The sequence below is a fragment of the Carassius gibelio genome, chromosome B9 (assembly GCF_023724105.1).
Source record: "Carassius gibelio isolate Cgi1373 ecotype wild population from Czech Republic chromosome B9, carGib1.2-hapl.c, whole genome shotgun sequence".
NCBI lineage: Eukaryota > Metazoa > Chordata > Actinopteri > Cypriniformes > Cyprinidae > Carassius > Carassius gibelio.
This window is the reverse complement of record NC_068404.1, coordinates 10,354,986-10,361,138: the sequence shown is the minus strand read 5'-3', so window position 1 is coordinate 10,361,138 and position 6,153 is coordinate 10,354,986. Positions and strand designations below refer to the sequence as shown.

Genomic DNA, 6,153 nt, shown 5'->3' with positions numbered 1-6,153 from the left:
TGTTATATTAAATGAGCTACCTGCCTGCCTTGAAAAGTTTGAAAACCACTGTTAGAGAATGAATGCGAAATTCCCATACTTAAAGGTGACTCATCATACAAGATGTTTCATGTTCATGGCATGTCATAATTACAAGATAACAACCAAGATGGGCGCCAGTGGCTCAGTGGTTCATGTAGGTTGTCTACAAACCGGAAGGTTGGTGGTTCGATCCCCGGCTCCACCTGACCAAGTGTCGAGGTGTCCTTGAGCAAGTCACCTAACCCCAGCTGCTCCCGATGAGCTGGATGGTGCCTTGTATGGCAGACACCGCCGTCGGTGTGTGTGTGAATGGGTGAATGTGAGGCAAATTGTAAAGCGCTTTGGATGGCCATGTGGTCTGTTGAAAGCGCTATATAAATGCAGTCCATTTACCATTTATCATTTCTCTGTTACGGAGTGAAAGAGACGCGAGGAATGGGGATCCATACGCAAAGCTTTATTCATAGACATGGTCCTCCTCAGGCGGGGTTGAACACTGGCAAACCAGTATATTGAGGGCAAGACACAAGAGCAGTCCAGTGAACAGTCATAGGTCAATCAACGGCTAACATAATCCAGGGGGCGAGTTAAACAGATAGTCCAAACAGACAGTAGTCCAGACGAGGGGCGAACATAGTCTGAAACGGAAAGACAAAGGGGTTAATCTAATACAGGTGGCAGACTGACGAGATAAGATAAACAGGCTAAGTTACAAGACTAAACTTGGCAAAGCGCCGTAAAGTTGCTATCGCTAACACAGTGATATGTGCAAACAATACTCTGCAGTAAATGGTGGTGTGAGACTGATTTATATACTGTGTGTTATTGGTAGCAGTGTGAGATTGGTTTCAGGTGAGTAGTGCATTGAAGCATGGGAAGTGTAGTCCAGAGTGATGTGAGTCAATAAATGGTAAGGCGACCTCTGGTGGCAAGTAAAGGGAAATTCATGGACAGGATTCGTGACATTCTCATAGCTGTGATGTTCTTGGAATGACATTACTTCCAAAAAGTTATATTTTTCTGTTGCAACACTAATAGTGCTGAAATGAATTTTTATGTAATCAATAGACAAAGGCACTATAAAATAAGCAACGGTATGCAAATGCCTTATAAAGGAATAGTTTTAGCTGTAAATTAGTTCATTTTTCAACTCTGTGCTGTAGCCACATTAAACGGTTTTGAGTTTAATATCACAGAAAATATTCTGAGATAACTGCTTAACACCATCTTGAATGTTTCTGCATGATGTTTCAGCGGTCAGGTGGTACAAGATAGAGGTCTCAAAAATGTTTGTAATGTGTTCTACGAGGACATAAACGCTTTTTGCAAGTCAGATCCTCATATTCACGGTAATTCCTCTGTGAATGCTCCTTTGAGAAAATGGACATGCGATAGAGGTGTTTGTGGTCTTATAACAGCAGGATGGAAGAATGTGTGTGAACAGCCTTGATCCAGACAGAGCTTCGCATTGGGGAGTCCTGCAGGAGCATTTGTGGTTTCTAGAAGCAAAAAGCCAGACTCTGCCCCCACTTCTCAGAAAGGCCGCTCTCTAAACAGCCTAAGATGTTGAGCTCTGCATGATGTCCAGTGATCAATAAACCCAGCCAGAGAAAGTGAAAGCATTCCTGTCTGCCCCAGTGCCTCATCTTTAATCTGCCTTTGTGGTCTAACTGAAACAGACATGAACATGAAGTCTGTCAAGATCAAATCCATATTCCCTCGCATGAAGAAAACAGTCAGCTCTGATGTTTGTTCTCGTTTCTGCTGCTCCACATACACTAACCTCACATCCTCACCCTGTAGAAAAAGCAGTCTGTCACAGATAACACACTCCTGACACTTGTTCAGAGTTCACCAGCGCTGTACACAGGACTTGATACGATCTCATCACATCTTGTGGTGTGGCCGAACACAATGGGCCTTTCTGTCAGGAGTCCGTGAAGCGTCCTAAATGTGCCCGCGCAATACAAACAGATAAGATCTCTTCTTATTAACACATTCAATTTAGACTGCCTCAGAATGGAGAAGGGAAATACATCTATCTCAGTCAAATGGCCATTCGGTCGTGATTGCAATCGTACATCTGCAGTGTGCATGTCAAATGGCAGCTTGGATGTCCAATCTCAGATCACATTAGGTGATAAAAAGTAAACCACCTTCACAGGAGTTGTTAAAAAAGTCATTCCCTGGACCAAAAGCCTTTTCTCTTGAAGGGGGTGAATGTTGGCCATGCTGAAAAGGTCTCTATTACTGTTCTGCTTTAGTTTTGTAGACTAACAGGCCAAGACCTTTGAGAAGTAAACTAAAAAAAATCTGTTTTAAGTTGTAAATAAAACAAAGATTACTGGAGTGTTTTACAGAAAAAACAACAACAGTAATATTGCGAAATAGTATTGCAATATAAAATAGTGATTTTCTATTTAAAGGTACTTTAACATATAATTTATTCTTGTGACGCAATGCTGAATTTTCAGCACCATTACTCCAGTCTTCAGTGTCATGATCCTTCACAAATCTCTTTTCTAACAATATAAGTCTTTACTATCACTTTGCATCAATTTAACATCCTTGCTGAATAAAAGTATTAATTAATTTTCTTATGTATAAAAAAATGACTGACCTCAAACTTTTAAACAGTAGTGTTTATTGTTATAAAAAATTTATATTTTAAATAAATGCAGTTCTTTTTATGTTTTCATTCATCAAAGAATCCTGAAAACATTTATCACAAAAAATATGAAGCAGCTCAACTGTTTCCAACACTGATAATAAATCACCATATTAGAATGGTATATATAGGGTCATCAGTTACTGAAGACTGGAGGAATAATGCTGAAATTCAGCTTTACATCACAGAAATATATAATATTTTAAAGTATTTAAAAAAATAGATACCCCTTATTTTAAATTCCAACAATATTTTGCAATGTTACTGCCCCCCCCCCCCCCTGTATTTTGGATAAAAAAAGCAGTCTTGACAAGCAGAAGAGACTTTTTTTAAAAAACATAAAAAATCTAACTGATCTCAAACTTTTGAATGGACGTGTACATTGAGTACAGGGTTTGAGTTTGAAAAGTTTTAAAATGTTTTTTAAAGTCTCTTATGCTCAGCAAAACTATTTATTTGATAAAAATACAGTAATAAACAGTTATATTGGGAAATATTATTACAATTTAAAATAACAATAGCAGTTAAAAACAATTTTTTAACTTTCGATAAAATTTGGATCAAATGAATGCATCTAACCGTAAAAAAAAGAAGGACAAACATTTTGAACGATAGTGTGCACAGAGTTTCTCTGACAAAAAGTAATCAGTAGCTTGTGATACTGCGAAGAGCAGATGTTCATTCATTAAGGTATGAGTCACTAGGGGGCAGTCTAAGTCTATGGATGACTGGATGTCTCCGTTTACAGGACTGAACGTGTTTGAAGTTCAGCAGAAAGCAGTACAAAGAGCTCAGGGTAAGCTGAGGAAAATGTCAAGCGTTCTCTTGAAATATATAATCATTTATAACATTATACTTGATTCAGGATTACTTTAATCACAAAAAAAAAAAAACTCTGCCTGCTGATATTAACCACAGCATTTTAAAAACAATGAGAGAAAATAGCTGATCACAGCCATAATTACTGTTTGTGAATCAAATCACTTCTCGGAGGAGCTGGAGACAGAGGAATGCTTGGAGGTAATTAATGGAAAGAAAGCATCCAAATTAGCTCTATACTCATCCATCACGAGTGTGTGTTTGATCCCATGTGAGCCATCTGACTCCCTTCAGACCTCCGCCTAAGTTAAGGCCAGAAACTTTTGTAACAAAAGCAAAGAAAAACCGTCTGGGTGCCAGAAGAACAGAGGAGATGGTGGAGGAGAACTGTTTTGTGTTTGTTTATTTGTAAGGGACTTCCAATCCAATTAATGATTTATTCTGGCTAGCAGACAGTGGCTTAGACTGGGAGCTTTTGGAGGACGAGCACTTCTCCCAGAGAAACTCATACGTTTTATCAGCTCTTTTCTCATCACACATCTGTTCTTTTTGTAGAGCAGATAATTTTCATGGTGAGATCAATAATGAAGAATAGAAAAGGAAAACATTAAAGGTGCAGTCACATCTACTGCTGCTCAGCAAATTTTCACGGGTGAAATCCACACCATTAGAAGTTTTGGGTAAGAGCAGAAAAATTCCTGCAGATTTCGCAAAAGATTCAAACTGGTAAAATGGATATGCCTCTTTAACCAACAAAAAGCTGCTTGGGTTGAATGTGACTTCTGTTCTCTGTTTTTGCCAGCCAAATTTTGCTAATATGACACAGATACAGCAGTTAAAATCAGTCACACTAGAATTTGAGCATTTCTTCAGACTCTGCAATGGTCTTGACACCACATTCTCAGACACATTTCTTAGAAATATAAAATCAACACGTAACATACAATATTGATCCAAAATGGAAAAATATCAAGTTTCAAGTTTGAAACTTGAAAAACATAACATTTAACATTTTATATATATTTTTTTTATTTATTTAGCTAAGAGGTCATGCTGTCTTCCAATGGTCATACTTCACATGATACGAATTCACAAGTCAGAGTTCACCAAACTTTAACTTTGTTAGCCAGAAAATGTCTGGCTTAAAGTCACACCAAAAGTGCTATAGTACTTGTATTCTGAACAAGATACCATACTAATAACACAATTTTTCTGTAAATGTGTCATGGTTGTACCAATGCCACTGGAAGGCAAGCCTGCAACCTTTAGCCCAAAAATGCTAATGTCTTTGGTGGTACACATGGAAGTAGACCAGAGGCTATTGAATGATTGCCTGAGGTGCCTCACATGATCCAAGTGTGCTGTTATGCTTTTTCCAATGGTAAGTACTATAGACCCTCACATCTCCCAATAATAAGACAATCTCTGGTTGTAATGTCCCTAGTGGAAAATCTAGTAGCTGTATTTTGAAACATGTTAGCTGGTTGTTTTTGATTCAAGATGTTCCACCAGCTTAGACCAGTCAATCTCAAGTTCAGACTGGTTATTATCCAACCAGCTGGGATGGAAATTCTTCTATGTAACTTGTGTGAGCATGTAAATAAGATGCATGATTATGGTAATCAATAAGTATGGCATTACTGTCAAGATGAAAGCACACTGGAGTGGAAATAATGCATTTGGGGTCAGAAGCTCCTGTCAGTAAATGCGTGTTCTATTAACAGGTTTGAAATCTGGCAGAAATCCATCCCTCTTGTATTAGAGCTCATTTGAATTATTTGTATTATTTTTTTTATGCTGGCAGATTAACCGGTCACATTATTTACAGTAGAGGTAACACGCCACGCTGAAAAGAAGCTCAGTGCTTCATTTCCACATGAACTGCCTGCGCTTTCCCTCAGGAGAGACTCTAGAAGCCGCTTCATTCATGTGTGTCACCGGTACGTCAGGTTTGGCCACCAGCACGCTGGACTCTGAGGAGCAGACACTGTACCTTTCAAAAGCCATCGCGAGCCTCCAGCTGCTGCCAAGTCAACCCCGCGCAGCTCCCTGTCAGTCTGCGTGAGTGACAGCCGATCCCCTGCGCGGCGCTGATTGGCAGAACCTGCGTGGCTGATGGTGATAAAACTGGCTGCTGTTCGCCTCCGTCCTTCGCGCTCTTCCGTGCTGTCACTCCGCCCGCCAAGATGACGACGCTATTGAATCCCGCCCGTTAATAACAACAATGCAATACACAGTAGGCCAACTCATCCGTATTTCCCCGTTTGATTTGTTTATTTATTCACGGACATCTTTGAAATGGCTGGGATTTTGAAAGTCCAAGGTGACATTTGAGGTGCACATTTTAATATGTCAATAACCATAACTTTGCCATGACAATCCTGAGACAGATTGGCCCTTAGAGCTTCGTGTCAGTCTTCATTACTGTCTCTGTGCTGAATTTTCTCACATGTGCTGTGTTATGTGCAGCAGATGTCTGGGCATAATTTTGGTGAAAAAAGGTGGAATGAGTTTAAATTTGTTGAAATGTGTTAGAAGTACTCACTTAACAACACCAAGATTTAAATAAGATTGGGGTCAATAAGATTATTTTTGAATAAATTAATATTTGTATTCAGCAAGGACACATTAAACCAATTAAAAGT

General features: G+C 39.1%; 1 long non-coding RNA gene across 1 annotated transcript; it reads right to left on the bottom strand.

The window, feature by feature from the left end:
- Nucleotides 1-457: 457 nt before the first annotated feature.
- On the bottom strand, nucleotides 458-5,670 carry LOC127964883 (uncharacterized). Its single transcript, XR_008155147.1, has 2 exons — nucleotides 5,502-5,670; nucleotides 458-659 (listed from the first exon to the last, which is right to left on the bottom strand). It is a non-coding gene; the product is annotated as an uncharacterized LOC127964883 (long non-coding RNA).
- Nucleotides 5,671-6,153: the final 483 nt, after the last annotated feature.